Source organism: Diceros bicornis, chromosome 8 (assembly GCF_020826845.1).
Source record: "Diceros bicornis minor isolate mBicDic1 chromosome 8, mDicBic1.mat.cur, whole genome shotgun sequence".
NCBI classification, from domain to species: domain Eukaryota; kingdom Metazoa; phylum Chordata; class Mammalia; order Perissodactyla; family Rhinocerotidae; genus Diceros; species Diceros bicornis.
The window spans coordinates 48,216,559-48,241,584 of NC_080747.1; the positions used below are offsets into that span (position 1 = coordinate 48,216,559).

Below are 25,026 nucleotides of genomic sequence, written 5' to 3' on the forward strand. Positions count from 1 at the left end.
ACGAATCTGATTAGGTATAAGGATCATCAGTGCTACAAATAAATTAAGTAGATTGAAAACTATGAAGAGGCCATTGGATTTGACAATTATAATAAGGCCATTAGGGAACTTTTTGAGAGAATTTTCAGTGAGTGAAGGAGACAGGTCCTGGACTGGAAGTAATTAGAGACCGAAGTGGCTGTGAAGTAATGGAGCCGACATTTATTGGTTGCTAAGGTGAGAATTTTGGCAGTGAAAGGAAAAAGACACCTATTCATATGTGTTTGAGTGTGTGTGTCTTTTTTTTTTTTAAGCGTGAGAATTTCATATATTTCTGAGACAGAAAGACCCCAAGGGTAAAAAGGAATCTCAGTCTTTTTCACTTTTGTACCCGGGACTTTGACAGTGCCTGGAGCAGAGCAAACGCAGGGTGCGGCTGTGGTAAATCAATGAAAGCAGCTTTTTCTTCTGTCATTGGAGGCAGGGCATATTATGGTTAAGAGCAGGCTCTACATTGAAACTGCCGGGATTGAATCCTGATTCCAGCACTTATTAGATGGTGACATGTATTTGAGCAAGGTCCTTAAAGTTTATGTGGCTCAGCTTTTCCATGTGTAAAATGGGTATAATTTGAGACTGTACAAGACATAAACGAGGAAAAAACAAACAAAGACAAACCCGAAATATATATAGTGTTTGTAACAGGGTATAAGACATGCTAAGAGCTTAATACATATTAACTCTTATTATTAACTAGTTTTATTTAGGACAAAAGATTTTCAGGCATTTTTCTTTGACCTAACCAACTCTAATTTCTCTAGTATTTCGAACCTTAATCATTGGCTTTTTTATCACAATTTAGTGAGGCAGAAAGTTATTGACTTTCTATTAAATGCCAAGCCTTATGCTAGTTGATGGGAACATAAAAATGAATAAGACATGACCTTGTCTTTTTGGGCCTTATTGTCCAGGAGAAGATAAACACACGTGAACAAATGAGAGTAATAAAGTATCTTTGACCCTGTGATAGAACTGTGAATAGGCATTTTGAGAAATTGTCAGGAAAACTTTTGCAGGGTAAAAAATCCATGAATATTGTAGAAGTAGGGCTTATTTTGTGATGGGAAGATATTAACAAATGGATTAGCAATATAGATAATTAGGGAGCTCATGCTTGAGTGTCTATTTTTGCTATTCAGCCAGCAGACAGAACATTCTACATGAGTAAGTTTTGGTGTACAATAAGAATGTAAGACAACTTGTGCAAAATCCTTCTGAAATATTGAGAATGTAGTCTTGGCATTTAGACACAAATGTCTCATATGAATAAATTCTGAATAGGGAAAACAAAGAATGTGAAGAAGATCCTACCACCTTTTGTGAATGACAGTGAAAAAAATCACTTTGAATCTTTTCTGTGGGAGTGCTTTTTCTGCCTCCCTACCATGTGAGGTTCTAAAAGTGAAGCACATGTAACAAACAAACAAGTCTCACTGAGTGTTATGATAAATAGCACTTTTAGGACATTGAGACTATTTCTTTATTTATATACATTATTTGTTAAATAAAATATTATTAGTTGCTAAATTCATAGAACCAAAGTTATGTCATCATTGCCTTAAAGTGTTGATGTTTTTTTTGAGGGAGAACGTGTTAAAATATTCATTTGTCGGGGCTGGCCTGGGAGCATAGTAGTTAAGTGCTCGCGCTCTGCTTCAGCGGCCTGGGGTTCACAGGTTCGGATCCCGAGTGCGCACCGATGCACCACTTGTCAGGCCATGCTGTGGCAGCGTCCCATCTAAAGTAGAGGAAGATGGCCATGGAAGTTAGCCCAGGACCAATCTTCCTAAGCAAAAAGAGGAAGATTGGCTTCGGATGTTAGCTCAGGACTAATCTTCCTCACCAAAAAACAAAAAGAGAGAGAGAGAGAGAAAAATATTGATTTGTCTAACATGAAAAAACAGTGAGAACATTTCAAATAGCAAAATAAACAAAAAATGAGATATATCCTCATTGTGCTCCTTTTATAATTTTTTTTCACCCTAAACAGGAATGAGTATGTTAACTTCATCAGCACCATGATAGATTTTATTAACAGGAAAAGACCTACATATCTCAAAGCTTTAACATTAAGGTATACCACCTCTTCAGTATCTAAAGCATAAATATATTTAACTCCAGTGCTATTATATTTCACATATTTATCTGAATGTAGTATATCTCCTCCAAATATAAATCCTTTTCCTCCACAAGATTTTGAAGTTGCCGGTTAAATTAATATAAATTACTATCCAACTCTCATTAAATCACTATGCCCAATTGCATGAAGTTACACTTTTAATTTAAAATGATTAATCTCTCACCAAAGAATGTGTACACTTCATAACAATCAATTAAACTACTTTAGACTAATCTAACAAACTATTTTAGAACGTGGAGGGAAAATGTGAAATAAATGCCTTCCCATTGTTCTCTGATTGAACATTCTGAATGTAGTTTTCACAAGCTAGGAAATTTCCTAATGCTTCTTTATCATCGATTTGTTGTATAGTAGTATTTATTGTATGTCACATAGAGTCTCTTAATTCTCTGTGTAAAATGTAATGGTATATGTTTGAATCATGACATTTTAAGCATATTTTATCAGAACCTAAAAGGGTTGAAGTAAGTTGGGATAGAATTAACAAAATGACTATGTTACCTCAGTTGAGAGAGAAGGAAAATACTCCATTCTGGTTGAATTCAGAGCTCATTTCTGAAAATGACAAAGATTTATAGTTTCTTTTCTGTCAGTCCCACTTAGTCCCCATGGTACTACACCTTTCTTGAAGTACATAAAAACAGTTAGTGCTAATAGCAAGATATTTTTTATAAAAATGTATTTTAAAGATGGATTTAGGTAATGTTAACAAGCCCCTCTGATTTTTTGAAATACTGATGAATTATGACTACCAAGTGTAGGTCTTTGTTAATATTCATAAAATATATCTTACATTTTCTTTAGTTTTGTCAAAATATCTTGCCAAGATCTTGTGTTAACTGTGACAACTATACAGATGCTGAGGAGCCTTAATAATATTTCAATGATTTAAATTCAATTCAAGAATGTTAAATCAGGGATAAATGAAACCTCTAAATTCTTTTACCTCAGTAGATTTATAGACAATGTGCATTTGGTGTTGAAATCTATAGACATCATCTTCTTCATGGTGAAGCAGATCTGTAGATCATGTACTGATGAAAAAATAATCACAGCCTCTAATTTCAAAAAGTCCGTGATATTACACAAGCATTTTAGTTAAGAATTTAGATTTCACTCTTAAAAGACAAAGTGGCTTCTCAAAAAATGTGGGTGAATTAGCAACATTACAATCTGTCTTGGGCCAGGGGCACTTTTTTGGGCTGTGCTCAGTTTGGGACATAAGAGTCCTCATATTTTTCAGTCAGATTTTCGCTGCACAATAGTATATTCTATTTTCTGGCTAATTCCTTTATGAATTAAGTGTTCTTTCTGTCCTTTCTTACCACAATCAATTATTCACCAAGTATTCTTGTGTATCAATAGTGTATAAGGGTAACTGTTATTGCTAGTGCTCTTCTATCCTACCTCCTACATCCCACTTTATTTATTAACTAAACAAACGACTTGAATTCAGTACTTGTGAAAACACTGAAGAAATATGCAGAAATAAATGAAAAGATGCTGCACCAAATCTCATTCTTTGTGGTTTGAAAAAGCATTATACAGAAATACCTCTGATATGTAATTTTTAAAAATCTATATTTCACAGCTTTTCAGTAGCTTTTTGGTTCACTACATCTTAATTAATTTAAACTTTAATTTCGGCCACCATACAAATAATCTAAAATCAAAAAAGTCAACTGAAGCAGAGAATTAATGAGATTCCCTGTTATTATGTTAGACTATTCATGGCCAGAATTTTCATCTGGTAATGTGGTCAAGCTTTGGTGTGGTAGGCATTTCTGTTTCATTATTATTAAGCTATAGTAGCATTTACCTTTTTAAAATAATGGTACTTTATTTAAAATAGCAATGATCCTCATTAAAAATTATTGAAAAGGAGTTGAAACAAAAAAGCCTACTATTTTTTTGTAAAGGTATTAGCGTTCCATAAATAGTGAATTCTGTGGACAAAAAGGCTTGGTACAAAAATGTGTGAAATCAAGAATTTGAACGGTACCTTTAGCTCCTTCTAAACAGAAAGTTGCTTCCCAACTGTATTTTGTATTTTCTTCAGTTTCTCTAAGACATTTGGCAAATGTATCCCCATAGTAAGAACTGTGCAGAGAAAGGGAAGGATGCAGAGAGTTATGGAAGTATATAAAATCTTCACTTCACTTGGCTTAAGGGATTTAAGCTGTGTATAATTGAAAATGTGTCATGGAGTGTATTTTGGGGTTGGATCAGTACTTTCTGCTGTAATATGTCTCATGATCCTTCTTTATCTTTGTTATTTTAAAAAGCTTTAATTATTTTGGCACAAAAATGTATTTCTACTAGAGAATTCATGAAAAGAACTCATCATTTTTTAATGTTTAATGCATTATATTTCTCCTTCAAAAAAAGGGTTAAAGTAGATGATTTTGAGTTTTCCTTACTTCTGACGCCCCATAATTACCCAAATGTGAACTTTGTAACTTTTTACATATATTAAACTATTTTAATTTCTCCATAAAATGTCTTGAGTCACATGTTTCATTTTTATTTCCTTATAAATTTGCTTAAAGAATAGAACATAAATTAATAATCACTTCATTTGGAACAGAATCTCCTAAAGCCAATAAAAAGTTGATCTATGTCAGAGTAATTTTATGGGTATCTAGGATGAACTCTATGCTAAAAGGATTAATGCTACATTTCTTTCCAGATGATTTTGTATCTTCTGTTTAATTTTCAGATACACAAGCTCACATTGAGGTGTATGTTTGTATAGAAGCATCTGCACTGATGATATCAGGGTGATTCTGGTAACAGTGTTAGTAAACCTTTGCTTTCTTGGCCAGACCACTGTAAGTCAACAAAGCAATAGAGAAAGAAAGAAAAAAAAAAAGGAAACATAGTGGGGTCATGTCTGAGAGTAGCTAATGGATGCTTTTGGTTTAATGGTGTCTGAAATGTATTTTTTAATGCTCCTTAGAATTCAAAGAAGCTTTCCCATTACATTAACTGTTTTAATCGCTGAGAACACTGATGTCCTCCAGACTGCCAATCACGTTTCTTTTTGGCCTCTGCTATATATTTTCATATCTGAATCTCTAAAATATTTGGGGAATCCAGTATGGGCTATTTGACTCTTCCTACTTGAGATAAAGGGGATTATTATTGTATCTATTTCTTGGATCTGGATAATGAAGATGTTTTATAGTTTGCTATTTACTGGCCAATTATTCAGCAAATTTTACTTTTAACTATTGGTTTGTAATAAGACATCCCTTTCTATCTAAAATCTTTAAGTGTGCTTCTTTTATTTATGTTCATGTGAAATAAAAAAACCATGTTTTGTTTTAGGTAATATGTTTCCATGATGAAGAAAAAAATAGATATGCTCTAAAAAACTTTCCTTTCTATAGCATGGATCAGGTAGAAAATATTCAACATATTTTTCTTTGATTCATAGACATCTGAAGTTATACTTCAACTGAACCAACAAAAGTTTTTCTTTTTTCTCTTTTTTAAAATTTTTAAAAATTTGGTGAGGAAGATTGGCCCTGAGCTAACATCTGTTGCCCATCTTCCTCTATTTGTATGTGGGATGACCCACAGCATGGCTTGATGAGCGGTGGGTGTGTAGGTCTGCGCCTGGGATCCGAATCCACGAACCCCAGGCTGCTGAATCAGAGCATGTGAGCTTAACCACTATGCCACCGGCCTGGACCTCCTCTCTTTTTTTCAAATATTAGTTATTAGCGAATAAACTCTAGACAAAATTGTCAGAGATATCCTTCTTTGACATCTTGGCTCCCAACCTTTTTTTTGACAACACACTCCCAATCAGATCCAAGTTTTTCTCTTTGTTAGAAGAAAATTAACGTTAATAAACAACTAATCCCTGATTATAAATCAACTACTTGCACTAGAAAATTTACATAATTTAAGAAGGACCAGGGCCGGCCCCGTGGCTTAGCAGTTGGGTGCGTGCTCTCTGCTGCTGGCGGCCCGGGTTTGGATCCCGGGTGCACACTGACGCGCTGCTTCTCCGGCCACGCTGGGGCCGCGTCCCACATGCAGCGGCTGGAGGGATGTGCAGCTATGGCGTACGACTGTCTGCTGGGGCTTTGGGGGGAAAAAATAAATAAATAAAATCTTTAAAAAAAAAAAAAAGGACCACATGAGAAGATATTTAGACATACATAAACTTTACGTACGTGGAACACATGCACGCCCACACACACACACACAACCCAGGGTGGAAGGACAGATACTCAAAAAAGAATTTGGTCATGTTACCTACCTATCTTCCTGTGGAGTTCCTTGGTGAAAAATACATTTGGACCATAAAGCATTCCTCAAATCTGTAAAAATATGCAATGTAGCATATCACCCTCTCTGTCGACTGATAGGGGTGATTCTTAAAGGGAGCTATTCTTTGGAAATCTTTCCAAATATGTTTTTAAATGTAAGTAAGTATAAAAAAGTTTAGGAAATAGGGGAAGATTTAAATCAGAAACTATTTATCAAGCTCACTATTGGGGAAAACACCATGGTGCATAAGTCTTGATTAAGGTGATTAAGGAAATTTGAGGAGTAAAAATGTAGTGTAAATTCATGGAAACATGTATATCAAAGGTGAAATGACCCTATGGTGATTACATGATATTTTAAAATTTGTAATCCATGTTAATACTGTTTTCAGTGATATCATTTCTTCTTCTTTTTTAAAAATCGGCACTGTTGTTACATTCCAAGGATGCAGAATTCTTTTTTTTATTGAGGTGTAATTGACATACAATATTATATTAGTTTGAGATGTACAACATAAAGATTCGGTATTTGTATGTATTCGAAATGATTACTGCAATAAGTCTAGTTAACATCCATCACCATCCATAATTACAGAATTTTTTTTCTGGTGATGAGAACTTTTAAGATTTACTCTCTTAGCAACTTTCAAATATGCAATAAAGTATTATTAACTATAGTCGCCATGCTGTGCATTACTTCCCTGTAACTTATTTATTCTATAAATGAAAGTTTGTACTTTTAGACTCCCTTCACCCATTTTGCCCACCCCCCCATCCCAGGCTCTGGCAACCAGCAGTGTTCTGTTCTCTTGATCTATGAGCTTATTATTATTATTGTTATTTTAAATTCCACATATAAGCGAGATCATATGCTATTTGTCTTTTTCTGTCTGCCTTGTTTAACTTAGCATAATGCCCTTAAGGTCCTTCCATGTTATTGCAAATGGCAAGATTTCATTTTTTTTATCACTGTATAATATTCCACTGTATGTATATATGTGTGTGTGTGTATATATATCTATAAATATACATGCACCACATTTTCTTTATCTATCCATCTGTCGAAGGACACTTAGGTTGTATCCATATCTTGTCTATTGTAAATAATGCTGCAGTGAACATGGGAGTGTTTATATCTTTTCAAGTTAGTGTTTTTGTTTTCTTCAGATAGATACCCAGAAGTAGAATTGCTGGATTATATGGTCATTCTATTTTTACTGTTTTGAGGAAGCTCCATACTGTCTTCCATAGTGGGTGCACCCATTTACATTCCCACCAACAGTGCACAAGGGCTCCCTTTTCTCCACTTCCATGCCAAACTTTGTTATTTTTTGTTTTTGTTTTTGGTTTTTTAAAGATAATAACCATTCTAACAGGTATGAGGTGATATCTCATTGTGGTTTTGATTTGCATTTTTCTGCTGGTTAGTGATGTTGAACACTTTTTAATGTACCTATTGACCATTTGTATGTCTTTTTTGGAAAAATGTCTGTTCAGATCCTCTGCCCATTTTTTAATTGGATTTTTTTTTTTGCTATTGAGTTGTATGAGTTCTTTATATATTTTGGATATTAACCCCTTATCAGATATATGATTTGCAAATATTTTCTCCGATTCAATAGATTGCCTTTTTATTTTGTTGGTAGTTTCCTTTGCTGTGTAGAAGCTTTTTAGTTTCATGTAGTCCCACTTGTTGATTTTACTTTTGGTGTCAAAAAATCTTTGCCAAGACTGATGTCAAGGAGCTTACTGCCCATATTTTCTTTTAGGAGTTTTATGGTTTTGAGTCTCACATTCAAGTGTTTAATTCATTTTGAGTTAACTTTTGTGTATGGTGTAAGATAGTGGTCCACTTTCATACTTTTGCACATAGGCTGTCCAGGTTTCCCAACACAGTTTATTGAAGGGATTCTTCCTTCCTCATTGTATGTACTTGGCTGCTTTGTCATAAATTAATTGACCATATATGTGTGGGTTCATTTATGGGCTCTCTATTCTGTGCCATTGATGTATTTGTCTGTTTTTATGCCCATACCATACTGTTTTGATTACTATAACTTTGTAATATATTTTGAAATCAGGGAGAATGATTCTTCCAGCTTTGTTCTTCTTACTCAAGATTGCTTTCACTATTCAGGGTCTTTTGTGTTTCCATACAAATTTTAGAATTATGTGTTCTAGTTCCATGAAAAATGCCACTGGAATTGATAGGGATTGCACTGTATCTGTAGATTGCTTTGGTTCGTATGGTTAGAATTAACAATGTTAATTCTTCTAATCCATGAGCTTGGAATATCTTTCCACTGATTTGTGTCTTCAGTTTCTTTCATCAGTGTCTTATGGTTTTCAGTGAACAGGTCTTTCACCTTCTTGTTTAAATTTATTCCAAGGTATTTTATTCTTTTTGATGCAATTGTAAATGGGATTATTTTCTTAATTTCTTTCTGATAGTTCATTTTTAGTGTATAAAATTGCCACAGATTTCTGTATAATAATTCTGTATCCTGCAACTTGACTCAATGTACTTATTAGTTCTAACAATTTTTTTGGTGGAATCTTTAGGTTTTCTGTATAGTGTCATGTCATCTGCAAATAGTGGCAGTTTTACTTCTTTCTTTCCAATTTGGATGCCTTTCTTTCTTTTTTCTGCCTAATGGCTCTGGCTAGGACTTCCAATACTATGTTGAATAAAAATGACAGGAGCAGGCATCCTTGTCTTGTTCTTATCTTAAAGGAAAAGCTTTCAGCTTTTCACTGTTGAGTATGATGTTAGCTGTGGGCTTGTCATATATGGCCTTCATTATTTTGATGTACATTTCCTCTATATCCACTTTGTAGAGAGTTTTTATCGTAAACAGATGTTGAATTTTGTCAGATACTTTTCTGTATCTATTGATATGGTCATACGATTTTTATCCTTTATTTTGTTAATATGTGTATCATGTTGATTGATTTGCAAATGTTGAGCTATCCTTGCATCCCTGGAATAATCCCATTTAATCGTAGTGTATGATACTTTTAATGTATTGTTGAATTTGATTTGCCAATATTTTGTTGAAGATTTTTGCATCTATGTTTATTAGTGACATTGGCCTGTAATTTTCTTGTACCCTTGTCTGGTTTTGGTATCAGAGTAATGGTGGCCTAGTAAAACGAGTTTGGAAGTATTCCCTCCTCTTCTACATTTTGGAAGAGTTTGGGAAGGATTTATATTAATTCTTCTTTGAATGTTTGGTAGAATTTACCAGGGAAGCCCTCTAGTCCTGGACTGTGGTTTGTAGAGAGTTTTTAAATTACTGATTCAATACCCTTAGTAGTAATTGATCTGTTCCTATTTTCTGTTTCTTCCTGATTCAGTCTTGGAAGGTTTTATGTTTTTAGGAATTTATCTATTTCTTCTTGGTTGTCCAATTTGTTGGCATATGATTGTTGGTAGTATTCTCTCATGAATCTTTGCATTTCTCTGGTATGAGTTGTAATGTCTCTTCTTTCCTTTCTGATTTTATTTATTTGAGCCCTGTCTCTTTTTCTCTTGGTAAGTCTGGCTAAAGGTTTGTCAATTTTGTTTATGTTTTCAAAGAACCAGCTCTTCGTTTCATTGATCCTTTCTATTGTCTTTTTAGTCTTTATTTCATTTATTTCTGCCCAATCTTTCTTATTTCTTTCCTTCAACTAACCTTGGGCTTCATTGTTTGTCCTTTTCTAGTTTCTTGAGGTGTACAGAATTCTTAATTTTAAATCATAGTGAATTACTCTAAAAGACATTGACTTATTTGCTGAAAAGCATAATGGTCAATATTGATATTTTATATATAAGTATAAAATTAAAATATACCTAACACACCTCTTGTAATACACTGGCTGTGGTAACGAACAGTCATTTTATTTCAGACAGCTGGGGTCTGAAATTATTTAATCATTAATGATCTAATTAATACATAATAGTAAGCCCAATGATGGGATTTAATCAAATTAAAGGATTTCATGCATTTCTTTATTCTGACTAAAATAACCTCATAATTGGAAAGTTATATTTGTACAATGAACATATAAAAGAACAATAAGAAAAAGGTCAAGAAGAGAAAAGAAAGGTAGGAGGTTGCTCCGTAAATAGCGTGTACTGATTAACAATGTTACCATGTAGGCCTTGGTTTCCTCAGCCTCTGCAGGTGTAATGAGGGAGCTGGAGGAAGATGGACCTTGGAGTTATCCAGCTCTAAAAGGCCAACAAGACCCACCACAATGCGCATGCCCTTCATGTGGGCAAAACTGATGCAGTTTGTTTGGATAAGAAAACACTCATGACTAGATGATGAAAAGCCATTAAATAAAATTAATTCATGGAGATCTTTAATATTTAGGAATGATTGGGATTTTATATATTAATTAGGTTCCTTTATGAAGACCATGGGGAATTTTGAGATAAAGTATATATTTATTTGTATTTTATTTTAAAACCACATATTAAAATATACATCTTTATTTAAGGTAAAAAATAAGATATCATAGAGGAAAAAGAAATACAGAATCCTCATCAAAAGACCAGTATTTTAGTTGAGTATATAGTCCTCTTACTCTTTCATAAAGAAAAGTAATTATCTTCTCTTTGTTTTAACATTTTTACAAAATAAAAAGTAAAGGATTTACACTCTGTGTTTAAACTGTGTCATGTTTCGTGTACAGTATTTAAAAAAAATTAATTGCTATGGTAAATCATCATAACAGCAAAATTATGTTTTCTTCCTGAATGCAGTTGTCTTGAGATATTTCAGGGAACATCTTATTTTTTAAAGTCACCAAAAAATAAATCAATGTCTAAATTGCATGGTGAAAAAAATCTTTAGGTTGCTTTGAACTAAATCTTGTTTAATAATTGCAGACATGCTAGAAAAGGCAAAATTAGAAGACAAATAACTACTGATTCTAAAACAGGTAAAGACTTGTAATTATTCTAATTCACAAAATTTTTTAACTCTCATAAAATTAGTACAAATATAGTTATTCAATTAAAAAATGTTTTTAAACTTTTTAACTTTTTTAAAGACATTTCAACATTTTCACAAAGTGGAGAATTATCTACTTTGGCTCTTTATCTGCCATCACTGTAAAATATATTATGAGAATGTTTAAATTAAACGTTAGTTAAAAAGGATCCAGGTATCCTCTGTATAATAATCTACCAGCTTGGTTGTTTCTGATGGATTTTCTATCACAGTCAATCTGTGTTCCCTTACTTTATTTCTAGCTAGAGCCAAGTGTTAAACAATGACACTATATATCTTTTTGTACAATTTGCCAATTTTGGTTACTTTAGAAGCTAGGCGCCTTCTGAATTGTCCTTGTGAATCACCATTCTGCCAAGAAAGGACTGAACAAAGAAATGATTTATGTACTGAAATGTCAATGTAATTTTTAAACTATGTAACTCAAAGATATTTTTACCAAAGGGAAAGAAAAAAGAAAAGGCTTTTTGTGGGGATCAAAACAGTGGTGTCTTGGGCCCGCCCGGTGGCTTAGCGGTTAAGTGCGCGCGCTCTGCTGCTGGCAGCCCGGGTTCGGATCCCAGGCGTGCACCGACGCACCGCTTCTCCGGCCATGCTGAGGCCGCGTCCCACATGCAGCGACTAGAAGGATGTGCAACTATGACGTACAACTACCTACTGGGGCTTTGGGGAAAAAAGGAGGAGGATTGGCAATAGATGTTAGCTCAGAGCCCGTCTTCCTCAGCAAAAAGAGGAGGATTAGCAAGGATGTTAGCTCAGGGCTGATCTTCCTCACAAAAAAAAAAAAAAAACAACAATGGTGTCTTTAAATAAATAGAAACCATTAAGCCATTTTAGGTGTTTCAATTATTAAGAAAATAAATTTTTTTGACAAAAGTTTCTTTTAGGCATTTATCTTAAACAATAACCTTTGTCAAAATAGTTTCGAATAGCCACTTTTGTGCTTTTCTTTTTGAAGTCTTCTTTCCTTAAGTATTTCAGTTGCATAGTCCCTATGTAGAATAGCTTGGTACTTGGCCTAAATTTAAATATAACTTGGAGATAATTATATAACATATCTTATTACCTAATAGTTAATAGAAAACAGTCACCCAATGGAATACTGTCTTGCTCAAATCAGTGAGATGATTTCATTGAAGTTTCTAGTTTTTGAACACATTGAAAAGTATGGACACCCAGAGGATGCAGCTTCAAGACCACTAGGTGAGAAATGTGTGTCCGTTTTTGTGATTAGCTGTTCATACAATTTCACATTTCTTAATGAGGCTATTCTTGTTATTCTTCCATTCACCAAGACTTTTTTTGTTTTATCAATTGTTTTAGATTGGTTTAATTATCTCTCTACATCAGAAAATGTGTAGTAGTGTTTGTGGAGACATCTTTAGGAGTCATTCAGTGTAATGTTTTAAATAAGTGCTTGTCATTGTTTAATTTGAGGTGCCATTTATTTTTACTTTTATAAAATATACCAGATATACAGAAAGTACACTGAGAAATAGCAATTGACTAATGATAGCTTTGAATTATGTATTCATAGACTTTTTTTGTTGTACTATGTTATTAAAATCACAAAAATTTTGAGTTGCAGTATTTATTGGATATAAATATGAATGAATGGTATAATAAAAGATTATATGCTATCATGTGTGGTTATATGTACATTTGTATAAATATATATTACATATATAAATGAATAAATTAGTATATTAATAACTTAGTATCATAAGTTCTGTAATAAAATTCTTTAATTATGGAATCTAAACAGGACCTGAATGATATGTTCCTTCTCTAAATACATCCTTTATTATCCTGTATTTTTTTTCTTTCCTCACAAGCTTTTGCTTACTTATTTCTAGACATAATTGATGCTTTTTAGTTTTTCCTAATGCTGCTCCAGGTCAATTTCTACAGTGATAGGATTAACAGAAGCCAGATGAATGGAACAAAAGGATGGTTTCATTCTTATATCTTTTTACTCCATGTTTGCCATTTTTCCTAGCAATTAAATCCCTAAAAGTCGAGGAGATATTTTTGATGGGAAAATAAGATTCTTTATCCTGAAAGCTGGAATGCCAATATCTCCATCTTATACTTGTTTTATATTATTATAGTTAGAATAAAATGAAATAGTACATGTAAAATGCTGTCAGTGTGTTTGCACCTATTAAGAACCTCTCAAGAATAGCTGTTATGATGATTATTATTTCTGCTAAATTATATACATTTTACTATAAAGATTAAATTTGCTTAGGGTTTTTTCTTCCCCATGAAGAATATACTTTGGGGTCCAAGCAGCTATTTTAAAAGTTAACTTTTGTAAAATGACCCATTTCATAATTTGGTAGCTACTTATAAGTGCTAATTATCAAAACATCATTATAAAAATGTATTGAAGCATTCATATTTTTAATCTATGTCTTGGGATTATGTTAAACCTTACTGTGGTAACTATTGATTTTAAAACCATAAATATGTATTAAATTAACTCCCAGTCAGGTTAAAGTTACAGCAGAAATATTGCATCATATGCTACAACCTTAGAAACTCTCCCTTGGCAGTAATGGTCCCTGACTCCCTTTGGGTATTTTAGTCACTGATACTCCATAATAGGCCATTAAGGAACATGTTTAATTTGAGACCTATCCAGGTGCACCCTACTGAGATGAGATAATTTCAAAACATGTGTATTTTCTCTCCTGCCTGGTTGTTACTGACACACTAACTACAAGGAATAAAATATAGGAAAGCTGTCTTGGAATACTTTGTAAATCACAAAAGACAATACATTTCTTTCCTAATCTCAAGAACAAGTATTTAAAACACATAGATATTCTTTTTACCTAAGGAGGTTCTAAAGGAATGATTTGTAGACCTTGTCTACTATACATTTTTAAAATTTTTTGTTATTTTATAGTAATCTCTTATTAATAGTTGTTTAAACTGCTTTTGAAAAAAAGAGACTTACTGAAATTTTTTGAAAATGTGAATATCAAGGGTTTAAAGTCAAATTGTTTATATGAAAGAGATGTATGGGACTGACTAGTCATGATAACTAAACCACAGTGGAACTCTGATATAGTTATCTAGCTCATAATGAGATTTAGCTTCCCCTGCATTCCTCTTAGTTTTGGAAAGTCTTCAAAGAAAGTGTAAGTAGATGTGTATTTTTTCTTTATCTGCCTGAAGGAATTGGAATAAGATGAATTTGACATTACTACCTCAATTCTTGTAGCTTCTCTATTCTAGGCTTTATTTTTAAGTCAGTTGCTTAGTAACTGTCATTGTTTTCAGAGAAATAGTGGTAACAAATGAAATGTTTCCTAGTTCAGTCCCTTAAACTCATGCTGTAGCTTGATATGATTCTGGTCATTTAATTTGTCATTTAAAGTTCATTGTTCCCAGCTATGGAAATAACTTTCTCACCAATCTCAACTGTAGTGCTATTTGCATTGATAATGATAGTTTTTAGAATTTTACAGGACAAAATGTGATTATATTGGTGTTAAATCAAACCCTGGAACTTCACTTATAACACAAACTTACACTAGATATAATAATATATTGTCATGGTTGTCAATCATGAAGTACTCAGATGATTTCAGTTATAAAATTGGCAAAAAGAAAACAACATAAGGCAATACTAATCTATCCCAATTGTAAGGGCTTTGTAGATAATAATAATCCAACAAATATTGGAAACATTTGAGGTTTGCTTGATTGATCATTTGTCAATTTGATTCTTGAAGTTAAAATAAGTATAAAGTTACAAATAATTCTACTTTGAAGATATATTTGCTCCTTATCAGTAACATTCAAAGTAATCTCATTTCCCTTTTTAGAAAAATTACTTTAATACCGGAATTAAATAGTTGTGCTAATTGGAATTAGATTGATAGGTTTTTGAAGTCTTTCAAAATTTCATTTGGAAGATACCATTTTTTTTCTGATTGTTTTTAACTTTTTGTATAATTTAAGAAGCACTTGCTTGGCTCCTAAGAACCTCCAAGATCATCATTCCTAGGTTATTCACCCATGGATGAATAGGGTTATTCACCTAATGAAGTTTGTGGTCTTGCTGCTCACTCACCCAAAACAAGCATGAATAACATGAGTCATTGGTATCTATTCAGATGTACCAAAGATTTGTATGGTGCCAGGTAGGAATTATTCAGAAGTGAAGATAATGAAGAACTTCTGTTTATGGCATGATTCTCTCAATCTGAAGTTTGGTTGAATATTTCAGTGTATAGCTGTATTGTAGATCTTCATCTTACGCCATTAAACCCATAAGTTAAACACTAATCACACCTAGGTAAAAGCTCGTTACATTTACATAAAATATTAGTCAGCATAGGCTTCTGTAACAAACATACCATAGACCTGGTGTCTAATAAGCCACAGAAATTTATTTCTCACAGTTCTAAAGATAGGAAGTTCAAGATCAGGGTGCTGGCACGGTTGGGTTCTGATAAGAGCCCACTTCCTGGGTTATAGGTAGCTCTCTTCTTACTGTAACCTCACATAGTGGAAGAGGCTAGAAAGCTCTATGGGGTTTCTTTTTATAAGGGCACTAATCCTATTCATGAGGGCTCCCCTCTCATGGCCTTATTTCTAATTCCCTTGGAAACATAGAAATCAGTCCTTTATTATTATCATAAATAACATATTGCAAAGCAATTTTTATGTTTGAATATCCTTTTAAATAATAGCTATGTTCATTCAGAAGTATTTTTCACAGCTAATATTGATAAAAACTTGAGATTTTTATGAGTATTTTCATTTTCGAAGAGCAAAATAAAGGCTCTGTTGTACAAATCATATACGTGGAAAGTATGAGATCTATTTTTTAGTTTTAATTATCTCATTTCAAGCAATTAAATTATTTTCTAAACTAGTTGCATTAACAATTATTTATACTTAGCTTAATTTCAAACTCATTGACTTTATTTCCTATTAACATTTCAATGGAGGCAAATATTCAAATCCTGTTGGAAACAAACTCCAATCAAATGCTTTGTGGGATCTCAGGGAAGAGGTTAACTCAAGGACACTTTGCAAGAAAATGATCCTGTGTAAAACATCAATCTGTTTCATGGTTAAATGATATGCTGCCCTAAAGCTGAAAATAGCAATGTTCATTAAATCCAAATTTGTTCCTCAACATTAATAGACACTTATTAGATCATAGCATTATCACAAAGACAATTAGATGGGACTTTTACTCTAGAGAACTTTCTTATTAAAATTACCTTCCAGATTACTTCTTTTCTAACGTAGCATCAAATCATGTTTGAAATATGATTATAAGGAGATAAGTGTTTTACTTAAGCAATAAAAAATATTATTTGTTAGTGTTTCAGACTACATGTAGAGATTTAGCATTTCATTGCTTGAAAAGTCTTGTCAGTAATCTTTTTAAAAAAAAATAATTGAATACAGGTAGGACTTTCATTGCTCTGATGTCTCTGAAACTTGTGGAGGAGATAGTAAGGAAAGAATGAGGGAAGAATGGAGACTGAGTGAAATCCTAGTGGAAAGGTCGTTGTATTCCTGAATTACTCTCCCTATTTCTAATTTGATTTAACTTTTTCCTGTATCTTCTGTACCCATCCTCTGTTTTTTCCTTCTATTTTTCCATCCTGATTTATTTTTCCTTCCACCCCGATGAAACATATAACTGCGATACTTCTACAACTTGGAAAATTGTTGTCTTGACTTTCTTCAAATAATCTATATTTTATGTCACAATTCTGGACCTGTGGTCCCTGTAAACTCCCACCGCGCTAACTTTGGCAAATACTGTTACTGACACCGCTAGCCTAAGGTATTTTTCTTTCCTCTCTATTTTCTCCTACATACCACAGCTAATTTAGTCTTCCAACAGCATGGTGTTAACACCCTAACTTCTGGTTCTGTCCCCTTTCCACCCAACCACTTCCAAACTCCTATGCATGTTCTTCCGTCCCACTCACCACCAAGTGTAATCTCATTTACCATTTATAACCCTACTTTCAAATATAAAACCCTTCATTAAATGAGAACAAGGATTTTTCTCACTTATTGAATGCCTGCTCTTGCCAGGAATCTTTATAGGTACTTCCCGTTATTACCTTTATTAAAGCCTTATGACCACCTGGTGGAATAAGTATTAATTTCAGATGTGAACCTTAGGGTATAGAAAATTTAAGTAATCTGCCTATGGTCATACAGATCACAGCTTGAAGAGAGAGGACTGAAACGCTTTTTCTCACTCCAAGTCTCATGTCATGCCTTCTATTCATGCTGCTTCTGATGGCTCTGACTTATGTGATGTTTAATACTTGATGACAGAAACTTAGATTTTTTAAAAAATCTGTGCAGAAATAAAGAATTAAGAAAAATATGGCCACATCCAGTTGTAGGTCAAGGCAAATACATACTTATTGAATATGAAATTTCTTCCAGGTTATATTTAACTTGAATGTGTTATAAAATACACATGTCTACAGATAAGTAATAATACACTGCCAAATGCATAACAATACCATTGTATCTAAAAGTTTTGCAATTCTCTGGAATCTATATTTGATCTCAAATAGCATAATAGCTGCTAAGCAGTGTTATGCAGGTTTGGAACCCTGACAAAATGTACCGTATTATGAAAATGCAAAGGCCGCATTATTTTTGTGTGGTGTCATGTTAAGTACTATCTAAATATTAGTTTATTAATTTAATGATTTACTTAATACCTCTATTTCAGTTAATACCTCTATTAATTCTGGCTCTTCATTTCAAACCAAAGATCATTTACACAAATTAACTTCATAAAAAAATGTTCAGGCGTTTAGGAGCAATAGAGAGGATTATAAAAATTTTAGGAATATATTCACCATAAATATTTACCCTCATTGTTAAAAGACAGTACTTTCAGTGATTTTTATGTTTTTATGTAGTTTGTACCTTTAAATATTACAAAAAATTATTTAAATATTACAGAACACATGGTTAGAAACCAAATTGAATTCAGATTCCTTTGTGTATAAAACCCTTCCTATTCTGCCCCAATGGATTGTCTATATTATTTTCTGTTACTCTTCACTTGCTCAGTAGACCTGACAAACCAGATGACTTTCAGTTCTGTAATAGGCTCTGTCTTTTACCAGCTCTTTACCTTTTTTTTTAAATAATAACCCTTAACCCAGAATGTTCCTCCTCCGACTACTGTTTAGTGGAATCTTATCCATTCTTCACATTCTAGCACAATTACATTCTCTTGCAGGTTTTCTGGATCTTTCAAGCTGTGTTATCTCTTCTATTTTTTTTTAACTTTTTTATCATATTTGGATTTGTATTTTATTATTTGTATTTCCTATGTTACCTCTTCTCCTCGTCTTTCCTGCCCCCATCATTCTGCTTCTCCCTTTCCTCCTCTTCCTTCTTTAATCCAAGAATTTGCCGTAAATATCTCATATACCGTCTATGACCAAACACAGTTTACATTGTTTGTATTCATTAAAGATCTCTTGGAACCCATTGCCAAAGAAACACGTGTGTGGGTTGATTAAGTTCAATATTTCTTGAAAATATTAAATAACAAGATGATTGAGACTTTGTCTTCTGTGAATCTCCAAAGGATCTAGCACTATTTAAGTATTCATTGCTAGAACTTTCAGCTCCTTATTGCTTCTAAATAGACTCAATAATTAAGTACTTTGTTTTGTTCTTTTGTTTTTTGGTGAGGAAGATTGACCCTGAGCTAACATCCATTGCCAATCTTCCTCTTTTTGCTGAGAAAGGTTAGCCCTGAGCTAACATCTGTGCCAATCGTCCTCTATTTTGTATGTGGGACGCTGCCACAGCATGGCTTGATGAGCGGTGTGTAGGTCTGCACCCAGGTTCCAAACCTGCGAACCCTGCGCTGCCAAAACGGAGTGTGCGAACTTAATCACTATGCCACTGGGCTGGCCCCTTAAATATTTTTTAACAGTTATTTAATATAATGCTCTTTCACTCCATAAATATTGAAAGAAAGGAAAGATCTTTGAACTTTATTGTAATGCTTTGATTTTCAGAGTCAAAATGTTAAGAGAAACTGTTTAACTTTTAAAAAAATGGTATGATCAATAGTAGGACCCAAACTAATAGTGCTTTACAATTCTCTAGTACACTCACATGCACTCTCTCAGCTGAGGAATAATACATATAATTCTTTTAGCAAACAACAAGAAAACTTTTAAGTAAAAGTATATTTTTAAGTTTCAGACATTGTAAATTATAGCTAACATTTAAAAAACATTATAACTTTTACTCAGTCTAAACTCCTTTAAAACTTATTTTGCTTCTACCTAGTGATCATCACACCAAACATTTTAACATTTTATAGGATGGCAATGGGAGGAAGTTGTATTATAGACATCTAATTTTTCGTCTTGCTGCCCTACTTCTTTTCCCTAAGATTTAATGATATCAGAGAGCTTCCATTCACATCAGAAGGAGTCTTCTACGTAGAACTGCTTTTGGAAAGGCATTTTTGAGAGAAAAGATGTCATCCTTCATTTCATAGAGCATGAACTATGAAGCATTGCTGTGTATGTGCTTATAATTGTGCAATATTAGTAAATCATGGAAACACTGCCATTTTAAATTTGAATAATGAGCATTAAAGCACCTCATCCAAGCATCTATGCCTAATTAAATACTCTAGTTGAAATATATTTTCCAGCCTTATTAAATGAATATTTCTCAGAAATACTTTGCTTTTTTTGGTTGCTATGGATGGATCTTATTTATGAATGTCATGAGCTATGTGACACATAAATCATGATTATCTAGATGCTCTGTTATGATAACAGACACTTGTTTTACTTGTTTAAGGTAGTGACAAATGATAAAACAAAATAGGTTAATATTTTTTGAAATTTATATCACTTTTCATAAGTTACCATATTTCAATTTTATATCACTAAAAAGGTAATTTATGGAGAAGGATTGTGATAAGTATTTGATTTGTTAATGAATGTAATTTCAAATCAATCAAATTTTAAAATTCATGCACTAACCCTGGAGGAATACAGATAATTCCTAAGTGATATTTATAAACAGTTCTAAAGTAAAGCGGTATTTTTTTGAGGTAATAGCTACAATTTCCCTATATGGAATGTGAAAAAAATAAACATGCTAAATGAGAAACTCCTGTTTTATAATTAGCAATGGAGTTATAGGACTATATACCAGTTAATTGTTAAAATAGTGCCACATTGCATCTTATATATGTGACATGTGCCAAACGTGTAAAAAACATTGACTTATAAAAAGACATACGGCAAAAGCAAGTAAATATGCAAAATAAAATATGGTTTAATAAAAATTTGTGAAGTTGATATGGAGTAGAATTGTTATTAGCAGAATTTGTGACAAATGAACATGTAATATTTGGGAAAATGTAAAAATATTATAAAGAAGATGTATTATCTTATCTAGATTATTATGAGAAAAAAGGAATAATAACATACAATTTAATTTGGAAAAAGATTTGAGTAAGTTATCTAACAGAAATGTGATTAAGAGTAGCTAAAATAAAGGTAACAATTCCAAGGTGAGTGGCGTTCAGATTCTAATGTTAATCTCTAGACTGTAGGAAGAAAGCGAATATAAAATAGAAATAGAAGCTTTCAAATATGATTTAAGAAGAAGGATATATGAAAAAATTAAAGAGGAAAAACAAATTATGACACCAGAATTTAAGGCGAGAGTTTTCCCAAAGTAAAATCAATGTCTTAAGTTTAGAATAAGAACTTTTGTTTCAGCAGTAACAAAAAAATTTACATATCTTCAGAGTATAATTGTGCTAGATATAAAAGAAATTTAGTCCAAATGTAACAAATAAGGGGTTTTCCATATAGTTTATGAGGAAAGACTTTAGTTACGTGAAACATTTGTAGAATATTTTTCCATGTTGTGATTTTTTTTTAACTTTTAGTGCAACTTGAATCAAATCACATAGCTTCATGATTATAATCTTAAATATTAATGATGTAAATTAGGATACCTTAGTCAATCTCACCTTTTAATTTTAAATATTGTGAAGAGTAGTGAAGTTAGGTAGTTTTGTTTGAGGACATATAAACTCGAAGTACCTAATCAAGAAGTGCACTAAAAATATATTCCTTCCAAGCTTTGGATAGGGTACAAGGTAAAACTGTTTGCCATATTGTGATAATCTTTGACAAAAGTTAGAAATACTATCTTTGAGGTCTAATTTTTTTTTTTTTGGTGAGGAAGATCAGCACTGAGCTAACATCCAATGCCAATACTCCTCTTTTTGCTGAGGAAGATTGGCACTGGGCTAACATCCGTGCCCATCTTCCTCTACTTTTTATTTGGGATGCCACCACAGCATGGCTTGACAAGCAGTGCATTGCTGCACGCCCACCTGCGAACCCCGGGCCGCCGAAGCAGAGCATGCGCACTTAACCACTGCGCCAGCAGGCTGGCCCTTCAGGAATAATTTTTAAAGCATTAATGTTTTGATTTATTAATGGAAATTAGCATAAGTAATAAAGTGTATTGTAAACAAGAGAAACATACTGAAAATCCTCCTTTATAAAGTCTCACATTGTTTTAGTATGCCTTGTTTAGGTATAGAATTGTCAAGGAGAGTGTGCATGCTAGGTACCTGTGTTATTAGTTTCCTAAACCTGTAAGTGAGAGGGGTGGGGGTCGGGCAAATGGTCTGTTCCTCAATTTTGAAGGATCAAAGGAAACAAAGGAAAGTGGTGAATGACAGACATACACTGACAGATATACAAGATCATGTGACAATCGCTTAATCAATCAGACAATAATTTACATTATCTCTAATCCTCACAGCCAACCTGCAAGGTGAATATTGTTCTCTCTTTTATAGTTGAATAAACTGAGAATCAGAGAGGTATGCAAACTTGCCCAGCGCCAGAATATTAGGTCTGCAGGATTTTAAATCCCTTGCTGTTACACACAAAAGAAAAGCTGACAGTTTTTTACTTTGTGTTCCTAGAACATCTCATATAACACATATCACATTTTGCACCACACTATAATTATTGGTGAGTATACCTTTTAGCATTCATATTTTACTGCAAGTGGTTTTCAAATGGTGATTACATTTTAGGCTTGTAGCCACAGTCTCCCTACAAGACCCATAGTGTTAGCACAGAGCTTTGTACAGAGAGAAGGCTAAAGAAATTTTATTGGAGATGGAAATACCTTTTGAAATTGACTTCTTGAATGCTTTATATCATTAGTAAATCTTCTTTTTTATGAGTAATTATCTTGTCATATGTTACTTAATGAGTCCCTAATGACTTCTCTTGATTTTTTGTGTGTTTTGAAGAGCTATGTTCAGAAATGACTTGAATAAAAATCTCTTTTACATGAAAACTGATTGGTTTGGTCAAGTTAATGACAACACGTAAATTGAAAAAAAGTCATCCCAGAAAGTTTCCTTTTTTTTTTAATGTTATTCAAAGAGCAGTGGTTTATCTTTCTATAGGTTATGAGCAATCTTGTCTTTCAAATTATTAAAATTCATATGGTTTAATTATTACAATTTATTATATATGCACTGAAATTAGCACATTATTTTAGGGCTGTGGCTGAGAGGTAGGCAGGTGGTGAGGCTGCAGTGTGCGAACATGTTACCCTCCTGAAATAATAGCTTTTATTCTTCTAAATTTGTTTCCCCACTTCTGTTTACACAATAATCATAAAAACAAATTCCTTTGCCCAAATGGAATGTAAAATATCTTCGTACACGTGGCTTTATTCCCTGCCACAAAATCTTAAACCATTATTAAACATAATAGATAAGCGCTTTCTTATCCTTTCTATAAAGTAACTTTCTCCTATTGCTTCATCAATTTGAAAATATATATCATATGAAATAAACTATTCTGGTTTTCATTAAAGCCAGACTTAACAATAGCAATACTCATATTTCACTATGGAAATAGTTTTCCCTGTTCCTCCAAAGGATACAGTGCTATAATTAGGCTGGTTTCCTTTTAAAACATCTTTCTTCTTTTTTCTCTTTGTCCCTCCACTTCTACCTCATATCCATGCTGTTCCCAGGTTCTCCACTCTTCACAATCAAACAACATTCAAGCAAGTTCTAAGTTTTCCTTGGAAACTTGCTACATTGTCCCCTTCCCTTGCACAATGAATACCCCTAATTACTCTCATACATTTTTTTGTTTATTTCTACTATAGAGAGAGGAAAGAGCACTGATGTTGGAGTCAGACACTTGGTTTGACATTCTTACTGCATAACATGACTGATTTTCTTCCCAGTAAACATGAGACAATATTATCTGCTTTATAGATTTGTGTGGAGAATTAAATCTGGTTTTAGTATAATACCTAGAACATTGCTTGGCATATGATAGGTACTGAAAATATGTTAATTCTTCTCTTTATCTTGTGACTTCATTTACTGCGTTCTGTTTTTCCCACTACAGTGTGAGTTGTGAGAAAAATTGTTCTATTTCATTTGCATTCTCAATAATATCCACTATGGTAGATGTTAGTATACATATTTTTGAAATAGTGAATAAATAACTCACCCAGATTTTCCCACAAGTTTTTTTGGTGGCAAAATAGTTTTGTGTATATACGCTTGTGCTTGTGTGTATATATGTGTGTGTATACATACATCTCCTGATGCCATAGATGTAGAGGGGGAAAAAAAAGTACCTGAATGTTGAGAGTTGGGGGGAGAGATTGTTTACTTGTTGATATATCAGTCAATTTAAGTATCCATTAATTATTACATGCATGTTAAAGAATGTAATTTTAAATTAGCAGTTTCTTTCAGAAAGAGTTATACATTTATGGCAATTAAGGAATAAGTTCTGAATGTTTTCTTAAGTTAGAGAAAATGAAATGGATGTTACACGTGATTCGTTTCCACATAGTTTGCTTTATCTCAACCACATTTTTTCTTTTTTTTCTTTTTCTTTATTTTTTTTGTGAGGAAGATCAGCCCTGAGCTAACATCCATTACAATCTTTCTCTTTTTGCTGAGGAAGACTGGCCCTGAGCTAACATCCGTGCAGATCTGTCTCCGCTTTATGTGAGACGCCACCACAGCCTGGCCTGACAAGTGGTGCATTGGTGTGCGCCCAGGATCCGAACCCCAGGCCGCCAGCAGCGGAGTTCGAACTTAATCACTATGCCACGAGGCTGGCCCCTCAACCACATTTTTTCTTATCAGTGCTTTCCCTATTTGTAAAAGTAAAATGTTATGAAATTGTCTATTATGAGCTTCATTTTTTTTATAATGTCTATGGGATTAAAAGGAAAATTTTTATATCTATTGTGTCCAGATTTAGTGTTCTGGGAGCCTATACAATAGTGATTCAATAAATATTTTTGAGTTAAATTATCAAATGATCTTGCTTCATATACATCCATGCTAAAAGGATGAGTAGGATAAAATTGAAAACTAATGAGATGTATAGTAATTGTTAAGACATATAGCACTTATCACATGTTAGACACTGTTCTGTGAAATACATATTTTTATATAATTTATATAATTTAAAAT

At 33.0% G+C, this 25,026-nt stretch overlaps 1 protein-coding gene across 14 annotated transcripts in view; it reads left to right on the forward strand.

The window, feature by feature from the left end:
* The window catches only part of ADGRL3 (adhesion G protein-coupled receptor L3), a 784,802-nt gene that overhangs the window by 261,625 nt on the left and 498,151 nt on the right, over positions 1-25,026 (forward strand). Inside the window, exon 1 of one of the 14 annotated variants that reach the window (XM_058547159.1) lies at positions 12,610-12,668. The exons of the other annotated variants lie outside the window; for them this stretch is intronic. The gene's annotated coding sequence lies outside the window, so the exon portion shown is untranslated. Of the gene's footprint in view, positions 1-12,609; positions 12,669-25,026 lie in introns of those variants that run through there. 14 annotated transcript variants of the gene reach the window in all.